Raw genomic sequence first — 21,754 nt, forward strand, 5'->3', positions numbered from 1 at the left:
ATTATCAACCTAAGATCAATTAGTTTAATTTACATACTTAACCATACATCAACAAAGAAGTCGGCCCATACGTCTCTAACTTGATCAATTTTTTGTTGAGTGTAGCTCGATCCACCAACTCTCTCAACAATCTACAAAGTTGATAATTAATAAGTAATTAGTAAGCTAGCATTTATAAAATTAGAAAGAGAAAGGTATTATATTAAATTACATGCCTTATCCATTCCCACACATGCTTCTTTGAAAAGAATTTCAAGCATGTATTTCATCACATAATATCCACATGCCGTACTTCCAACTTGTTGAGCACACTACATTTGAATTAAATTACATTTAAAATTTTATTTAATAAAAAACAATAAAATATATGTAGTTTTACAAATGTATAAAATACTTACCAAAACTTTAATCCATTTTGGTGAACGAGTTGATCCATTGCTTCTCAACAACTTTGCTGAATTCACACACCTAAAATTATAAGAGATTAGTATACACAAATACTTTATGACATCATGCATACTTTATTAATAATAAATATTAATACTTATAAGTTCACATACGTTTCAACAATATTTTTGATGTCATCACGTGGCTGGCCTCCAATTGAATCAAACCAATAGATTTCATTAAGTTGATGACAAATTGCCATCAACATCCAATGGTCACTACAAATAAATAATGTATTAGTTGTAAGTAAATATAATATATAATAGAAGTATATTATATATAAGTTATTTTATTTGAAACAATTAAAACTTACTTTAAAATATATGGCGCTAGATAGCATTGTTTCTGTCCATTCCCTGTTCGTTCATCTATAGTATTCGAAGCTGGTTGAATATAATACGGATCTAAGAAGCCATATGTGGTCTTTGATGCCAATTCAAATTTGTCATAAAGACCCCTATTCAAAAATACAACCAATCATATATATTAGTAATATAATAGATGAAATGAAAAATATTATATAAACAAATAATAGTAAAGAACTTATTATTACATTATAAAGAACTGCAATATGGAAACATCTAACGTCTCAATCCTTAAGAAACGCATAATCTCCAACGGGTCAAGTTGTAAGGTATAGTCAACATCACCCACAATATCACGCCACATCTTTATCACAACATTTTCATCAAGTTTGCGAACAATTTTATATACCGTTAGACATCAAGAACTCAAAGAAGTCGGATCAGCTATAGTGAGATCAACATAAGGTCGTTGCACACCGGAATCATAAGTCATTTTTAACTGTTCAATATAAGTAACAATTACTATTTTTAAAAAGTAAATTAAATACTATTTTAAAATCCAAATATTTTGAAAATACATACCTCATCAACTTGGGTATACAACTCAACCAACTTCTTTGGCCAAATAATAAAGTTGTGCAGTGCATCCCTTAACAGTTGAACCTGGCTCAATGACATGAAGTCCATAGCTGATTATCTGGCATTGGCTCAATGTCTGGTGTCTAATGAGGATCTGATTGTCTACATATTAACTCAACTTGGGGAGGAATATAACTCCATTATATCTGCTATTTGTTGAAAAAAAAAAAACATAAATTGGCATAAAATGACATTTTAAGTAGCTATTTTGTGGTACAATTATCAGTGGGGTCTACTTCCGATTTGGGTCGGGTCAAAGTGAATTCGGGTTCTTCGTAGGTATATATTATTATAATATGGATAAATTACAATTTTGACCCTCCTCCTAATTTTTTTACACTTTCTGCTTCTACTCCTCTCTTAGCCTACTGTGTTCTAAGCTTTGCTATAGTTCATCGGGTTCAAATTTTGGGTGCTCAAACGTTGAACCATAGCACTTTTTATCCTGGAAAACCTAAGCTACAACGCTCCTAGCACTTGTGGGAGGTAGCAAATAAGGTTTTAAGTAAAAGAACAATTCGTCCAACTCGTGCTAACCTCTAACCGAATCATCTACCCTTTCCTTCCCAATTATTTGCCTTTCCATATAATAATAATCTTTTTGTAGGATTATTATTTTTGGGGTATACCAACAAGAAACTACCCAACACTATTCGCATTCGTATAACACCCATCTCTTTAGGAGAGTAAGCACATTTACTCATTGAGCATGAACGTCAGTTAAGGGATGTTGATGATGCAAGCCAGTCTCTATTGGCCATTGCCAATCTAACTCAACGAATCCCCCAGGAATAACCATCAGTCTAATTCCAATCGGAGGATCCGTAGTAGTAGTAATAATAATAATAATAAAAAAGAAATAAAAAATAATAATAATAACAATAATAATAATAATAATAATAATAATAATAATAATAATAATAATAACAATAATAACAATAATAATAATAATAATAATAATAATAATAATAATAATAATAATAATAATAATAATAATAATAATAATAATAATAATAATCCGCCACTAACCGACAAAATGGCAATAAGGGGGACACAATTGGTTCGGTGTTATATGCAAGTTTTGTAATTTTTTAGGTCATGAAACGAAGGTGTGACGTAAGTTGGCCATGTTTTTAAAGGAACATAATGTTCTCCACAAGAAGGCTTCTACTTCAATATCCTACAGCTAATTCCATGATCAGGGCATCTCAGCTAGGGGTGTAAACGAGCCGAGCCCGAACCTGGGTAGGCTCATGTTCGTGCTCGTTAATGATAGCACTGCTCGAGTTCGAGCTCGAGCTCGTGAACTAATGCTCGAGCTCGAGCTCGGCAATTGTCGAGCTGCTCGAGCTCGAACTCGAGCAGCTCGATTGTTCGAGTTCGAGCTTGAATTCGAGCTCGAGTTTAGGCTTGAATTTGAGCTCAATTTTGATCTCGAATTTGACCTGTTTGATTTAAAATTTAAACTACTTTGTTTTATGACTTTTATCCATACATAATTATTAAAGTATTTTAATTTCCCTCCCCTAATCATTATTTTTATATACTAAATATAATATAATTATATTATATATTATATATTATATAATATATTATAAGGCTCACGAACGGCTCGTCGAGCCGCGAGCCTACAATACCTAAGCTCGGCTCGTGCTCGTTTAATCCACGAGCTGGTCGAGCTCGAGCCGAGCTCGATTTTGACCGAGTTCGAGCCGAGCGTTGACCGAACCGCTCACAAGCGACTCGTGAGCGGCTCAGCTCATTTACACCCCTAATCTCAGCCCTGGTTATTTTCACACTATACCACCCCGAGTGTCACCCTCTACAGACCTTCTCTGAGTATAATGGTTTTGATGAAATTCGTATGGGTGACGGTAATTCATTATAAATATCTCAGGTTAGCCAGTCTATCATTCTTACTTCATGTTATGTTCTTACTCTAGAAAATGTCCTATGTGTCCCACAATTGCATAATAACTTAGTTTCCATATCCCAACTATGCAAAACTAATTGCGTGTCTGTTGAATTTTTTTATTCTCATTTTATTGTCAAGGATCTTTGAACGGGGATGTCACTACTGCGGGGAGCGAACATTAATAGTGTTTACTATGGACCTCCCTCTTCTCAACCCTCAATAAATAATGTTACGCACCTGTCACATGTGTCTCAGTTGCACCATCGGCTTGGTCATCCGTCTAATAAGGTATTGCAACGCTGTAATGTCCCAATAACTGTGTCGTCACTGCATCAGTTCTACTGTTCGTCTTGCAATGTACATGTGACGCCCCGTACTTTTCATTCAAAAAATTATATCCTGTAATTATTTCTCTAAGGGATTTAGTCTTCCAATTTAGCCTAATTATATTAAATAAATCACAAACTTATATAAATTCCATTAAAGGCCCAAATTCCTAAGAATTATTATTATTATATACCCTATTTCCTAAGACTAAACTATTCGTTGACCTTAGTATTATTTCCTACTTATATACATTTTGGGGTTGAATGAGGCCCAAAAACAAACCTAATGCCATGATATTTATTTCATGTTCTTATTTATCCTATATTGGGGTTTAGGAGTATTAGAAGACTAGGTTTATGATGAGTTACTAGGGTGATCTTGCTTGGGGACTAGAGTTGTTTGGCTACGTAAGAGGTAAACTCCATGTCCATCAAAACTTATTTTCCTTCCAATATGTGATGAATGTTCTTCTTGAAAATCCTGAACATATTCTTGGTGTTATTTCTTGATATGAGTCTGGTTCTTGTGTATTCTTGGTGTTTTTGTTGAGCTATGATGTCTATCATTGATTCCCCATGCTTTGTTGGTATTCTAGTGTTGTTGGAATAGAGTTCTTTATGTGTTTTAGCCTTTGTTGTTGATGAACTTGAGCTACTATTACATTAAACCTTGATGTCTGTTGTACACTGCTTCTGCTTCGTTTATTGACCGCACGGGTGGACCTCACAGGTGGGAAACCCCCATAAAGTTGGACCGCACGGTCTATGATAGCTAGGGGTGAGTGGTGGGGAGCTCATGCCTGCCACCCACATTTGTTTCCTTCTTGCGGGTAGCCGGCGGAATTCTCTCCCCGTGGCAATGGACCGTGAGGTCCTGAGCGAATTCCAGTGATCATTCCCTATTTGTTTAATGTATTATTGTTGGCCCGTGATAGGTGTATCTTGAGTTATTGTTGAGTATTGTGAACCTAGTGTCTTCACTATTCATTATCAATCGGTCTTAAATCCTAGTTCCTTGATATTGATTGAATTGGAGGATTTTATATATATATATATATATATATATATATATATATATATATATATATATATGTATATATATATATATATATATATGTATATATATATATATATAGTCCCGTTCTCGTGCGAATGGCGCATCCATGTGCGAATATGCGAACCAATCAGCATGCGCCACGTGTCCTGATCTAGGTGCACATATAGTAATAACTAGGTACACCTAAGTGAAAGTATGTACACTTGTAGGTAAAAGTAGGTGCACTTGATCAATGAATGTTAACAAGACAAAATTATTATTTTTTTTCGTATTTTTCTTATTTACTAAAAGTATAGTCCTGCTCTGTGTTTTTCGCTTCTGGTTTCTCCGATCAGGCCTGCTCTGTATAGGCCTGTTCTGCGGAGTTTGGTATCGGAGAAACGAGAAGCGAAAAACGCAGAGTAATTAGGAATGGTTCACTGTGCGAGATGACACTTTAGCCAATATTATATTCTATGGCAAAAGAAAACTAAAATTATTTAACTCTTTGAATTAGATAGGGCAAATCATACTATGGACTAGGGTCTATTTTGTAAGACTTTCCCGTATAATATATATTATATATTATGGGTCTTACTTATGTGGTGCAAGTGGACTAGGCCCATTAAGTAATTGGTTGGGTTGGACCTTTAGGTTTAAGTCTTATATCCACCAATGTGCCTATATAAAGCTTGTATTGATGGGATACAAGATACATGAATATTATATGGTACTCATACTACTCAGAAAATACCAGTACACCATCTAGGGTTCTGAGTCAAGTATGAGACAAAACGGCTAACCATATTCTGCAGATCTACCGTTCAAGAGGCAATACAAGGATATCAACTATGGCTGGAGATCTACAGTGTTTCCGCTTCCGCTACTACGAGTTAAGTTTCTCATAGATCATACTTTGTATATTTAAATCTCACATTTGGTATCAGAGCCTTTATCAATCTCTGCCTGGTTGATTGTTTTGCCTAAAAACAATATTAAGTTATTATATACATCAAGTTTTTTGTATATGTTTTGTATATTAATTCTTCAAAATATGCATTCAAAATATTTCTATTTGCTTATGATTTAAATAACATGTATGTATTTTGAAAGAATATGACGGTTGACAATAAGCAAGATTTTAATTTGCTATTATTGAAAACACCTTCTGCTAAGTATTTCTTTTCGCTGGATTTATTTATTTTTTTTTCCGGCAACTGCTGCTGGCGGCGAATTGATCTAACGCTACTACGACGGAGACAAGTGAAGGATTCTCCAAGCGCTCATCGGCCGGTTGTGGCGTTGCGATGAAGACGGCGGCGGTGGCTTGCTGTTGCTGTCTTGGTGTCACGCAAGGCCGGGGATTCTACTGCAAATTTCCCCTTGTTTCCGGTCGGGCGATCGGAGAAGCCGATGGAAGAGATCAGACGCGTAAGGCATTGAAGCTAGCTATTCTTGTCGCTGCTGTTTGGGCTTCGCGCTTGCCATATTTTCTTCTTCTTTCGGTTCTCACTGTGAGCTTCGTCGCTCGAACAAAGGCGTTGTTTTTTGGTGATGCGGAAGGAGTACTGCGTACTGGTACATTCCTTATTTTTTGCAATCTTCCTTTATTTAATTTTATACACATTAATTTTAGTAAATATAGGAAGATTGCATTAAGTTAAGTTTAACCGTGTATTAAAGTAATTAAAGTAATTACCATTATGGTTAATATTTATATTTATTTTACCATATAAGAATTTATTTTATTTAATATTATATATTAATTTTGGTAAATGGTAATAATTTAGTTTAATATTGCCATATTATGTTACCCTAATTAATATTATATTGTATATTATTTTGGCAAATGGACATGTATGGTAATTACTTGATTTTGAAATATTGATGCCCTTTAGTTTTCTTTTATTTTTGGCATTAAATTCATAATTAAATTATTATTCAATTTTGAGCAAATATTAAGTATTGAATTTGCTATGTGAATTTTAATTTAATATTGAGATGCATATTAAATTGCCTGAAGTATTGCAATTTATTTAGAATTTATGGGTTAGTATATATTAATATGTAAAAATTCAAGCATGCTATGTATATTCATAAATTATTTTATTATAATTATACATTCATAAAAGCATGCATTAAAGTTGGATTAACATATTATTAACTCATAGTCTGTATTAAATATCATTCAACTTTGGATCCTTAGGTCAATTTTGGACATTATGACCTATTAAGACAGCTTGTTTGGTTTCCCGTTTAATTTTAGGCATATTTTAGTCCTATATTTTACTTAGGACTTTAAAACCTATTTTGAACAAGCTATTTGGGACCTATATTGGGTCATTAAAGTTTGGATCCCACCATTATTGAGTGATATTTTAACAATAATTATAGCTATTTTATTTTGACTTATAACATGTTTATTATGGTAATAATATTAATTATTATGCATAACATGTTCACTAAGTCTTAATTATTACTGACTACCATATTATGTTAATGGTATTCCTGGTTGGTAATAATATTAATTATTAAGTTTGGATATATTTCAGTACTAGACCATTTTATATCCATGTCACAACTCACTTGGACCATTGAGTTTATGAGTCTAATTTGAGTGATTAAGTGCTATAATTATTATATTGGGTCTATTTATGAGCCATTAAGAATTTAAGGATTATAATTGTTATTTTGGCCATTAAGAATTATAACTATTGTTTAAGTTGATTATATATATTTTAATCTATCAAATAGTTTTCAGGGCCTTAATAATAATATTAATTCCTTTAATGATATAGTAAGCAATATAGTTGGTATATTGCCTTTACAATGGTAATTTGATTATTACCATAATTTCAGTCTCCCTGAAAGACATTATAGTCTTGGTTAATTATTATGTGGTAATATGAGATTGGCATTCAGTATCCCCTTAATTATGGTTTTGCGGTTTGCCATTTATTAAGTTATATTTGGCATTATTAATTACTATTATTAAGTTTAGGGGCTAATCTCGTATATTACCTTTCATAGTAATTATTATTTCTTGGTAATCTATTATGTTTGGAAAGATTACCTATTTAGTGTTTATTGTTACGTGACGTTGCATTGAGGTTACTGACGATGAAGATGTGAGAATTATAGCACTATGGGAGATGCAATTTGCATCATTAAGGTTAGTCATTAAATTTTATCATTATTCATTTTTGGTAATTAGTGCTATAGTTATAGTTTGACTGCTATAATTTTGAAATTGCCACATTTTAATTTCTTTAAGAAAAATGAAAACATTAAAGAAGGTATATTACCATACTTTGGTTGTTATTACCAAATATTAATGGTGATTATAAGGTTATTTATTACCATTAATATTTTAATGATAACATTATTATTATGGTTTATTTATGAATCCTAAATTGTTTCCAATTATGTTTATGTGACAATGTTTCAGATAAGAAAATTTTTTTTAGGCAATTACTGACTATTGCCATTATTGTACATTTATTCCATAGTTCATTCAGTCTTTGAATTATGATTAATGTTTTTGCCCATATTTGGTTAAGTATGAATAAATGAATATTTGGTGTATTTTAATACTCTTTAGATTGTTTTATGCATTTGATCACATTATGTGCATAATATTGAGTTTAATTATGCAATTAGGTTTTGTGAGATTTTGATTTACAAATGACAACATATCATTTTTGTTTGATATTGTTAGAATTTGTAAATTCAGCTATTTCTCATAAATTTGATCTTTATGCGTTAAACATTTTGTCATGGGCTTACAGTTTAAAATTTCAAAGATTTTTTGAAATCTCATATTGTAAATTGCTTTTAATTTATGCAATTTGTTTGGAATATATGAGTTTAATGTTTAATTTTATGCATATTTGTCCTAAGCATAATATTCTGTTTTAAATTATGCAAATTTTTTTTATTATGCCTTTAGCAATGCATAAATTTAGGATGGAATTATATTAGTTCCTATTTAAGTTGGACTAATGCATAAACTTTAATTGTGGTAGTGCTTGAATTTAAGAACGTTTAGTCCGTTAACTTAATTCATCAATTTAAAGCCTTAACCGTAGGTGAATCTACAATCTTTAGATCTTCCAAACGATTTTACTTCAAACATGAGAACACATAACTTAGGGAAGTTACTTGGGGAGGAATACTAGCTCTATGGCCCTGGCTTAAAAGCCTTGTTGCTACTAGTCCCCTTGCGACGCTACTCTCTCTAAGGAGTTGGTATTTAACCGAGCTTCGTCTCGACCAACTTTCCTGGGAGTATACCTAATAATTGTTTATCATGTGTTGGTTTAATTTGTTTGTTAGGCTTTAAATTCCCCTTTTGCCAAGTGATTACAATTTTAGATTAATTAAAGAGCAGCCACATGCAACATCTTTAATTTACTAAAAATTGACTATGGTTTAAATTACATAAAGATTGGCAATGATAATTGTCTAGTGATCTTATAATTTTAATGAGTTGGGGAGTAGCCACAACATCCTTAATTAGTTAAAATTATATATTAAGCAGTTTATCTTGATCACATACAGTTTTGGACATATCATTTGTGATTAATTGTATGTAATATGATGGAATATAGCCCACAGGCAATTTCGTTATATTTGTATAGTTAATCAGGATGAAATACTGGACTACGGTCATAATTTAGCCCACAGGCAATTATGTATCGGAATGTGGTTTAGTAGTTTTATCAGTGATGATAGAAATAAATTAATTTTATTTACTTTATGGTTATTTGTAAATAATTCTCATCTCTATCATAAAGTTTAATTTTATGATGTAAATCTTTAGATCATATTTCTTAATTTACCCACAGGGATTAAGGAAAGGAACATGATTTCTTAAGTTTTTATCATAATAGTTGTAATGAATCTTTTTGAGTAAAACTTTAGCCTACAGGCAAGTTTTATGTCACTTTATTCTTCAACTTATTTGATAATTGTTTCATCATAAAATTTCAGTTGGATCTAATTGAGTAAAACTTTAGACCACAGGCAAGTTTTATGTCACTAGTTTCTTCTGTCTATTTAGTAATTGAGATAAAATATTATCATAAGGGTTTTGTTGGATTTAATAGAATTAAAACTTTAGCCCACAGGCAAGTTTTATGTCAATAAATCCTTTAACCCATTAGGTAATAATTTTATCACAATTTCTTAGAATTTATAAATTTAGTTCAATTATAATTCTAAGTTTCATGGTTTGCATTAGCAAAACATGTATTCAGTCACTTCCCAATATTTAGCCGTCTTTATTAATTGCTTCACGAACTTACTTGGTTATTTAGATCAACTATAGTAAGTTATGCGATGTGATATACCTCTTTTGGATTCCAAAACTAAAATGTACCTTTTAAGCCAAATTCTAACTTGGTTTTGGAAGGTGTGTTTTATTATTTTAGTATGTCCAACTAATAGTGGGGAATTAATTTAGTTGGACTTTAATTGGAACCAAAAATTGATTATTTAGTATGTCCAACTAATGGTGGGAATTATGTCTTCATTTGTTAGTTGGTCAAATCAATTACGAGTACGTATATCATTAATTTTGTTAAAGAATATCTTAATCAGTGGGAGTGATCATTTAGAAAAAGATCATTAAGATACTCCATTAAAGATTTTGGATTTAATTCGCTTCATACATCCCATATTGGATTGTATGTCAAACAATAAGTCCGAAAGATTCCACGAGTATTAATCATGTATTTGTTCATATAAATTCATATTGATTGTGCAACATATTTATGAAGATGTTGTAACAATATTAAAGAGTTTATTAGAACAAAACATATAACTTGTGGTGCACTTTTAAGTAATAAATTCTTCAGCATTTAATAGTATTTAGTTTCTTCAAAATTGATCCTGGGCCATTTTAGTTTGTAAGGCTCAAGACAATTTTGAGAAACATAAAAGTAATACTCATAATGTTCAGTTCATTTTGAGGTGGACCTTAAGATTATTTGGGAAGTTATGATGTATGTTTAACATTCCAAATTTATGGACTTAGAGTTTTGGTTTATTGTCTAAGTTGTTGGAATGCTTCTATGACTAAACTACCTTTTGGCTATTTTGATGAGTGGGAGTGACAGACGTGTCAACTCCAAGCTCTTAGCCATTAGATGTAGTTCTTATGTTAACTTATAAAGAAGTCATGGAATATATAGTTAGCATTATGCTAACATTAAGAGATCTCTACTTAAGGCATGCTTTTAAGAATCTTAGAGATCATACAGTGTACTCTTTTGTACAATTTGGATGGTTTTCTCTCTTAAGTTGCGCATATATATTTTATTTTGAGAAACATCCCTTAAGGTACCAAGAATAAACATTGGGTTTGTTCATAAAGGTTTCAAGTTGGGGAATAAAAATGCATGTGATCACAGGAGATATTACTCACTTATTCAGTAGAGGACATATTACTATGATTCGTGTGTTTTGTTCTTTAATGCGAATTGTGCTATTACTTGCACCAAGTGGGAGACTGTAAGACTTTCCCGTATAATATATATTATATATTATGGGTCTTACTTATGTGGTGCAAGTGGACTAGGCCCATTAAGTAATTGGTTGGGTTGGACCTTTAGGTTTAAGTCTTATATCCACCAATGTGCCTATATAAAGCTTGTATTGATGGGATACAAGATACATGAATATTATATGGTACTCATACTACTCAGAAAATACCAGTACACCATCTAGGGTTCTGAGTCAAGTATGAGACAAAACGGCTAACCATATTCTGCAGATCTACCGTTCAAGAGGCAATACAAGGATATCAACTATGGCTGGAGATCTACAGTGCTTCCGCTTCCGCTACTACGAGTTAAGTTTCTCGTAGATCATACTTTGTATATTTAAATCTCACATATTTTGCATTGCGAACACTGATATAAAATGACATTCATATTTGTTTTTCCCTGATTAACATATAACAGATTATGTATCTGATCTGTAAATAAATTGAAGACACATAATTTATTAATTATATATACATAGTGTTAACTACATGCACATAATATGTGAATTGCATGCACATAATATGTTAACTACATATTATGTGTCTACAGTTAACATATTATGTGTCTTGAATTTATTTACAGAGTAATTTATTAACTAAAAGCACATATTATGTTTACAGTAGACACATCATTTTTAAATAAAGGTTTACCTTGGACCCATGGCCCCTTGGCCATAAAATTGCTGGAAATATGCAAATTTTCGATCACCAAAAAGTGATCGGAAATAGCTGATTTTCGGTGGGAAACTTGTGTTCTGATTACATTTTCGACCACTTTGGGTCGCGGAAAAACCATCTTCGGTATTTCCGACAACCATATAGCTAGTCTGTGTTATTGAATCCTTTTTCAGTTGCTTTGTTCCAATCCTGTAATATTATAAGATTCCTCAATCTTTTCAAAGTTCTAGAACATAAGATTAAGGTTACTTAAGTTTAGGATAATATAATCCAATGATCATGCAAGAACAAAGATCAAGGGTTACTTAACTTTAGGATATATAATACATGAACAAAAGATCCAAGGATCTTCAAAATACACTGTCTTTCATAAACTGCATATTAGAAACAAACAAATTTCAGGATAAGTAAATTAAAAAAAAAAAAAAAATTAGGCTTGGGGTTACTCAGTTTCTTCTGATTCTGCTGGCTCCTGTACAGTATTCTTTAATTAGCTGCTTCAATTTTGTTCTTCTCTTTCCCTGTCTTCTGTTTGTGTTGCTGGACAACAGAAATTTGATCCTGGGAAGTCGAGAAGTGAGCTATTTTACCTCTGTAAAACCAAATAATTCAGTAATCTATTAGTGAACTGATTAAGCACACTTTTAATATTCTGATATTGAATCACATATCTGAAAAAGTAACCTTTAAATAATTTTAGTCTACTATAATAAAGCCACAACTTTTAGAAATAAAATTGATAAAATTATTCCCGCTAAATGAAAACGCAGTCATTTAGGTCTGTAATAACAATAGTAGTAATTAAAGAATATTATGTGAAACGAATCTTTCAACAAAGCATAATATCAAATCTAGATTGCACTTCTTAATAACAGTCTACAATATAAACTGATACGGAGTATCAATTAAGCAACTCATTACATTTCATATATCTAGGAAACTGCACAGTACATATCACATAAACTTTTAGTCTTCCAAGACTAATTTGTACAGACAACTTTAATTGAGGATGTTTAACTAATGAAAACATATATGGTTCACAAAGAGTTGTCATATATAAAAAATTCACCAAAAAAAAAAAAGAGTTGTCATATAAAATACATACACTTCTACTAGAACTCCCTATCTGTGCCAGCATATTATAAATAAAAATAATAAATAAAAATAATAAAATATAACGTCGGCTATCTATATAGCCGACGTCGTAAGCTATTTTAATTTTTATTTTTATAAATATATTTAATATAACATTTATCAACTTTTATAAAATTTGTCAAATTACGACTTCAATAGACTTTTTCTTCTCTAATATAAATCATTGTAATCCATCCCTCAGACTCAAACTTCTAAATTTTCTGGACTAACTTTTTCTTCCAAATTTCTAAACTTTATCTAGGAACCTTTTCTCCCTAAATACATGAACAAAGAAAACTTTTCATCTATCACCAACAAATTCTACTATATGTTTCATAATATTCATTTTATTCTTTCTACTAATTTTTTTATCCCTAACTCCTAACATTTCTCTACGAAATTTTTCTCCCTATTACTTGAACATAGCAAATTTGTTACTTATCACCGTCAAATTTTACTATATATTTCATATTATTCGTATAAATACTTATATATTTTTCATTTAGATTCTTTCTACGAACCATTTTTCCCTAACTTCTAAACATTCTCTACAAACATTTCCCCCCTAAATACCTAAACAAAGGAAACTTTTCATCTATCACCATCGAAGTTTACTATATCTTTCATAATATTCATATAAATACTAGTATATTTTGATTTTTATTATTTCTACAAACTTTTTATCCTTAACTTCTAAACTATTTCTACAAACTTTATCTTCCTAAATACCTTAACATAACAAACTTTTCATCCATCACCATCAAACTTTACTATATGTTTCATAGTATTCATATAAATACTTGTATATTTTGATTTTGATTCTTTCTACGAACTTTTTATCCCTAACTTCTAAATTTTCTCTACAAACTTTTTCTCCCTAAATTCCTGAATAAAGAAAACGTTGCATCTGTCATCATCAAATTTTACTATATATTTTATAATATGCTTGTTGCATCTCGCAACCCGAAATTGTTATTGTGAATAATAGCTCATTTGCTTAATGATGTAGCAATATATAAAATATGCTTGTTGCATATCGCAACCCGAAATTGTTATTGTGAATAATAACTCATTTGCTTAATGATGTAGCAATATATTCAGTATCAATATATATATATATATATATATATATATATATATATATGTGTGTGTGTGTGTGTGTGTGTGTGTGTGTGTGTGTGTGTGTGTGTGTATTCACCGTATACATTCACCGTTTTATTTTATTCAACTAGTAAGTATATTTTTAAATACTATAAATTTTTTAAAAATTGAATATTATTATGAATTTTTATATGAAATAATTTTGTTTGTAGGCGAATAGGTGATTATCAATATTATATAAGTGATTGGTATATATGTCCTGTTTGGTAAATGGCTGTTAGTTAGTTGATAATTAATTGATAACATACATTAGCTGATTATATAAAAGTGTTTGGTATAATTTCTTTTCTCAAAAAGCTAATTGAAAAAGTTGTTTTGAGTAGCTTTTTGAATTTTTACATTTTGGAGTTACAAAAAGCCAATTAACCAAATATTTATATTGATTTTTTAACCATGTCAAATAATTAATAGTAGTTAAATAAGTCAAAATTGGCTGATAGGCTAACATTTTACTAATCAGGGCCATAATGTCTCACTGTTCTATATATGGAGAAAAATAATAAAGTTAAGAATGTTGATGTGAAAGAAGAACTAGATTGTTATAATAATAATAATAATAATATTATTATTATTATTATTATTAGTAATGGTTAAACCAAGTATTAAATTAGTTTGTTATGAATAATGCATGGATGCAGTAGGTGGGTTATGCATGGTATCACTACATAGATTGTGGCCTTAATTGTAGCTTTACATGGAGCATTACTCCTAATCTTTAGCTTTATTAGTGGTTATCTTTTAGTATAAATAGGTTACTATTGTTCATTCATTAATAATCAATTAAAAGAGTTATTTCCTCTCTCTCTCTCTCTCTTCTCAATATATAAATATAATATATAGATATATTATATTTAATATATATTATAGATATATTATATTATATTTAATATATATTATATTAAATATATTATATTTAATATATCTAACATTTGGTATCAGAGCCAGTCAACCTTTCAACCCCGAAATATTTCCCGTAGTGAAATATGGCAACAAATTTCAATATTGTATGGTCGGGTCCCAAATTGGACGGGAAACTCGATTACAATTATTGACAAATTATGATGTCCACACATTTGCAAGCTCAAAATCTTTGGAGCTTTGTTGATCCCGGTCTACCCGAAGGAGCTGATGCAGCCGCTATACGGCGAGATAAATTGGCCTTGGGTCAGATTCACCAAGGTGTTCATTATTCCATTTTTGGGCAATTAGCTCGTGCTCAAATAGCAAAACAAGCTTGGGACATCTTAAAGGTGTCACACAAAGGAGTCGATCGGGCACAGAAGTCTAAGTTGCAGTCGTTGAGAAGGTTGTATGATAATTGTGAGATGACCTCTACAGAAACAGTAGATGCGTATTTCACTCGTCTTATTGATATGGTGAATAAGATGAGGCTATATGGAGATACGATTGAAGATGGTGTAGTGGTTGAAAAAGTTCTTCGAACTATGCCGATGAAGTATGACCATGTGGTGGCTTCGATCACAGAGTCACACAAAACCGAGCTCTTATCAATTGCAGAGCTGAAAGGTATGGTAGAAAGTCATATTGACAGGATTGCGTCAAAATCGGAACCACTAGCAGAAGAAGCTTTGAAGAGTCAAGTCACCCTTAATGTGACTGGCACTAATCAAAGAGGTGGAGGATCTGGTAGAGGTCGTGGAAGAGGAAGAGGAGGTTCTAGTGGAAGAGGTCGTGGTAACTTCAACCAAGGAGGAAGACGTGGTAACTCCAACCAAGGAAGAGGTGGAGGTAATACCAAACAAGGTAAATTTCCATTTCATTGCTACAATTGTGGCAAGTATGGGCACAAGATTGCAGATTGTTGGTATAATGAGGACAACAATCGTGGAAATCAAGCAAACATTGCTGAAAACACTGCTGAAAAGTCTGGTGAGAGTTATGAAACTTTACTTTTAGCCAGCGATAGTTTTTCTGCAGATAAGAACATATGGTTCTTGGATACTGGGTGTAGTAACCATATGTGTGGGAAGAAAGAATTGTTTTCTGAACTGGATGAATCAGTCCAGTCTGAAGTGACATTTGGCAATAAGTCAAAGGTGCCAATTTTGGGAAAAGGTAAAATCTCTATTCAGTTGAAGGATGGTACTCGCAATTTTATATCCGATGTGTTCTATGTTCCTGAACTACACCAAAATTTGTTGAGTATGGGTCAGTTGTCAGAAAAAGGATATAAGATACATATTGCTCAGGGGTGTTGTACCATTGCAGATGCTAAAGGAGTTTTGATTGCAAAGGTAAATATGTCTCAAAATCGACTATTTCCTTTGAAAATTAAGCATACTCTCCTTGCTTGCTTTAATTCTGAAGTTTGTGATGATAGTTGGTTATGGCATATGCAGTTTGGGCATTTTCATTTTTCTGGATTACACTATCTTGCGAGAAAGGAACTTGTTTCTGATTTACCTGTTGTGAATGTCCCTGATCGTATATGTGAGATTTGTGTGATTGGGAAGAAACATAGAGATCCCTTTCCCGTGGGCAAGTCAAGGAGAGCTACAAAACAGGTGGAGATTATTCACTCAGACCTATGTTCGTTGGAGGTTCCCTCACATGGAGGTTGTAAGTACTTTATTACTTTCATTGATGATTTCAGTAGAAAAACATGGGTTTACTTTCTGAAGCAAAAGTCTGAAGCATGTGATGTTTTCAAACAATTTAAGGCTTTTGTTGAAAAGCAGAGTGGTTATGAAATTAAAATCTTGAGAACTGATAGAGGTACAGAATATATTGCCTGTGATGATTTTATGAAAGAAAAGGGTATTCAGCACCAAATGACAGCTAGATACACTCCACAACAAAATGGAGTGGCTGAGAGGAAGAATAGGTCTATCATGGATATGGTAAGGTGCATGTTGAAATCCAAGAATCTGCCTAAGCCTTTTTGGGCAGAAGCTGTTGCTTGTGCTGTCTATGTGTTGAATAGGTGTCCAACTAAAAGTGTCCGTGATAAGACACCCGAAGAAGCTTGGAGTGGGAGAAAACCCTCTATCAAATATCTCAAGGTTTTTGGATGTTTGGCATATGCACATGTGCCAGATCCATTGAGAAAGAAGTTGGATGATAAAGGTGAGAAGTGCATATTCATTGGTTATAGTGACGCTTCAAAGGCTTATAAACTGTACAATCCTGAAACTAAAAAGGTTGTTATAAGTCGTGATGTCACTTTTGATGAATATGGTGCTTGGGATTGGTTAGCTAAAGATGAAAGTTCAGTTGTTATTCCTGCTGTTGAAAATATTGTTGATGAGCAACCGATTCCAGATAATGTCCAATCTCCTTCACAGCCAGAGTCGTCAGTTCGACGATCTCAGCGCGAGCGCCACTTACCAGCTCGCTTGCAAGATTATGTTTTGGGTCATGATAATGACCTGTCTGATGAAGAGATTATTCAATTTGCTCTCTTTGCAGATTGTGATCCTTTAACTTTTGAGGAGGCTGCTACGGAAACTCATTGGCTTAAGGTGATGGATGAAGAGATACGTGTCATTGAAAAGAATGGTACTCGGGAATTAACAGAATTACCTCCTGAAAAGAAGTCAATTGGAGTCAAGTGGCTTTACAGAACGAAATACAAGTCAGTATATCCAACTTGAAGACAGAGACATTTCTTAAATTGAAGAAGGAGATATTGGGATGACCAATATATCCAACTTGGTTTAAAGGAGGCAATGTTATAATAATAATAATAATAATAATAATATTATTATTAGTAGTAATGGTTAAACCAAGTATTAAATTAGTTTGTTATGAATAATGCATGGATGCAGTAGGTGGGTTATGCATGGTATCACTACATAGATTGTGGCCTTAATTGTAGCTTACATGGAGCATTACTCCTAATCTTTAGCTTTATTAGTGGTTATCTTTTAGTATAAATAGGTTACTATTGTTCATTCATTAATAATCAATTAAAAGAGTTATTTCCGGCCTCTCTCTCTCTCTTCTCAATATATAAATATAATATATAGATATATTATATTTAATATATATTATAGATATATTATATTATATTTAATATATATTATATTAAATATATTATATTTAATATATCTAACATGCTTAATGATGTAGCAATATATTCAGTATCAATATATATATATATATATATATATATATATATATATATATATATATGTGTGTGTGTGTGTGTGTGTGTGTGTGTGTGTGTGTGTGTGTGTGTGTGTGTGTGTGTGTGTGTGTGTGTGTGTGTGTGTGTGTGTGTGTGTGTGTGTGTGTGTATTCACCGTATACATTCACCGTTTTATTTTATTCAACTAGTAAGTATATTTTTAAATACTATAAATTTTTTAAATTGAATATTATTATGAATTTTTATATGAAATAATTTTGTTTGTAGGCGAATAGGTGATTATCAATATTATATAAGTGATTGGCATATATGTCCTGTTTGGTAAGTGGCTGTTAGTTAGTTGATAATTAATTGATAACATACATTAGCTGATTATATAAAAGTGTTTGGTATAATTTCTTTTCTCAAAAAGCTAATTGAAAAAGTTGTTTTGAGTAGCTTTTTGAATTTTTACATTTTGGAGTTACAAAAAGCCAATTAACCAAATATTTATATTGATTTTTTAACCATGTCAAATAATTAATAGTAGTTAAATAAGTCAAAATTGGCTGATAGGCTAACATTTTACTAATCAGGGCCATAATGTCTCACTGTTCTATATATGGAGAAAAATAATAAAGTTAAGAATGTTGATGTGAAAGAAGAACTAGATAAAGAATTTTATGATATATTATAATATTTTTGTAAGAAAATCTATTAGATAATAAATATAAATATAATAAGAGTCAATGTTGGTAACTGGGTTATAATGAGAATAAAAATTATGTTCGTGTAATAATATTGTTAGGAACAAGTGTACTTAGATTTTGATGATACTAATCTTGCTAGGACTGTAGGCCCCTCTTTTTTATATTTCTTTTATTAGAACTTTTGTGTTAGACGAAAGCAATCTCAACTCACCATGTGATTCGGTTAAGTAGCATATATACACTAATCAGAGTTGTGTTTAGCAATTTAGGTCTACCTAAAAAAGAGAAGATCAAGAGAAGAACGAGAGAACAATAATATAGACCGAAAGTTGGAAGGATCTAACTCTCGTATAGCCATCAAATGATGAGGAAGATCATTTGACTAAAAGGAAAAAACGAAAGATGAGAGCTATCTTTCGTGTGACCCTCCCGAGATCGTTAAGTCTAAGTCAGACTTAAAAGACAACCCTTATAAATGAGACAAGAAGATTGTTGTCTAAATCTTAATGCTGGGCAATCATCCTAGACAAAAGGTGTCAAAGGAATGATATACACAAAAACCAAGGAAACATTAAATGATTGGTACTTCATGTCAGTGAGAAAGGACAAAAAGCCATGTTGCTTTTTGACTCCAACGGCTACACAATACAGCCACAATAAATGCTTCGTGCCCAGTGGATAATACACGCTAGTTAATAGGTTTAAAATTCCATCTCCCTCCAACGGATGAATTTCTCCTCACCTATAAATACCTCTCTTCACCACTGAAGAAATGGTTGGTTGTTCAACTGATTTTATCTAAGAAAAGCTCTTCAAACAAGTTCATCCAAAAAGCTTTTCAAAAACCAGTGTGTGTGATTGTGAAGTTTTTAAAGAAGTTCATCCAGATTTTTTCTTCACAATCCCAAAAGAAGTCTTGCATCATTATAAGAAGATTCATCCGACCATCAAGTCAAGACTTCAAGCTGTTGGAGAAACACATCAAATCCATCCAACACTCAACTCTGAAGAAGAAGTTGATAGAGGCGGAGTAAACTCTAGTAGTTGAAAAACCTTTCAAGTAGCTGTCCGGCTTAGTGATCAAGGAAGCTAGCTTGAGTAGTTTGTACTTGGAGTGATAGTGCAAACCCTTTCACAAGTTGTGAAAGAAGAGTGGAGTAGGCTTTGTTGATAGCCGAACCACTATAAAATCTCTCTCTCCATCTCTCTTTACTACTATCTATTTGGCATTGCATGCATATTGTCCATACCTTAAACTTTCATAACGAAATCGTGCAAAATTCATCTTAAAACGTAAATACAATTTCCGCTGTGCATAACCCCGAAAGGAGTTAATCTAAAAAATTGATTAGAGTCTATTCACCCCCCCCCCCCTAGACTCACTTTCGACCCTACCGGGGCCAACAAATATGAATTGATAACTTGTATATTTTTATTTATTCCTTGTACGATGATAAGAAACTTTCAAAGTTACAATCTTTCTCATTTTATTTTTTCCATATGTACAAACTTTAGTAACGGAATATTCTGTTAAATTTTTATTATTTTTTACTTACTTGTTGCAAAATATTTGCTAACATTTTAACAACAACAACAACAACTACGATGACGACGATGGGCATTTTGTTTTTATTATTATTATTATAATAATTAAATTAGTGTACAAAAAAGGAACTCATCATGTCATTTTTAAATTTTTAAAATTTTATATTCTTTTTACAACTATATTCGTCATTGTGGTAAGAATTAAAATATAATAATATTTACTTAATTTGATTTGTTCCTTTCAACTATTAAAGAAAAAAGTGAAAGCTATTATTTTTTGACTCTTCATCCTAAAAGAATATTTATATCAAACTATAATTATTCTAAAAATACATCGTCTTATCTTTGCTTAAATCAAACATTATTTTTGTAGCATAAATTCTATTTAAGCTTTGAAATCCAAGATTGCAAAGTGTCTTGAGCTTGAAAATTAAAAGAAACAACAAATCTACTTTAATCTAAGCTATTCTAGAGCTAACCCTAGAAAAGGTAAGGGAAAGTTCCGCCAATGGAATCAAGTAAAGCCACAGTTGTTACGGGATACCTCCATATATAGATTCTCACAGTGAGAGCACCACTTCTTACGACCATAGATAGAACCGTAACCAATAAGAAATCTTTCGATTAGGTTTCTAGCTCATAACCGTATTTGAGTCACAGTAAACTCCAATTCCAAACTTCGAGCATATGAGAACTCTAATAAGAATAAGAAGAATAAAGAAGAACATGAGCAAGAATATTATATTTCTCTCTGGTTCCTCAATATTCGTATACAATGGATCTATTTATACTATATTACTAAAACATATAATAAGTAAAGTACTAAAATTACTAATAATTAATCTACTAAAATTATACTAAATATACAAGGTAACTAACACATATAACCAGCTTGGTTGGCGTGAGTGACCGAGCACTCTCATCTCTTAAGAGAAGTCGGGAGCATTTTGCCCCTTAATTGGGAGTATGGTTGTTGGGCGTCGGCCGGGTTGACCGAGTCCAGCCCCTGCTCGATTCGAGATGTGGTGCTGTGGCTTACCATGGAGAAATGTGGTTAAATAGTTAATGTCCACCTATTTATCACCAATTGATTTCAAGTAGGATATGGTAACCAGGTACCATAGAATTTTGTGGTTAAGCATGCTTGACTTCCGGCAATCCCGAGATGGGTGACCCCTGGGAAGTAAGTATACTGCACCGCTGAGATTCTGTTATCCTCTA

The 21,754-nt window shown here is 32.0% G+C and overlaps 2 long non-coding RNA genes across 2 annotated transcripts; one reads left to right on the top strand and one right to left on the bottom strand.

Moving 5' to 3' along the window:
* Nucleotides 1–59: 59 nt before the first annotated feature.
* Nucleotides 60–621, bottom strand: LOC109173412. Its single transcript, XR_002052895.1, has 3 exons — nucleotides 561–621; nucleotides 399–468; nucleotides 60–131 (listed from the first exon to the last, which is right to left on the bottom strand). It is a non-coding gene; the product is annotated as an uncharacterized LOC109173412 (long non-coding RNA).
* A 1,207-nt stretch (nucleotides 622–1,828) lies between these two features.
* LOC109173384 lies at nucleotides 1,829–19,676 on the top strand. The gene is made up of 4 exons (XR_002052889.1): nucleotides 1,829–1,896; nucleotides 2,117–2,120; nucleotides 16,888–16,891; nucleotides 19,664–19,676. It is a non-coding gene; the product is annotated as an uncharacterized LOC109173384 (long non-coding RNA).
* The last annotated feature ends 2,078 nt before the right edge of the window (nucleotides 19,677–21,754 follow it).

Source organism: Ipomoea nil, unplaced genomic scaffold (genome assembly GCF_001879475.1).
Source record: "Ipomoea nil cultivar Tokyo-kokei standard unplaced genomic scaffold, Asagao_1.1 scaffold0480, whole genome shotgun sequence".
Lineage (NCBI taxonomy): Eukaryota > Viridiplantae > Streptophyta > Magnoliopsida > Solanales > Convolvulaceae > Ipomoea > Ipomoea nil.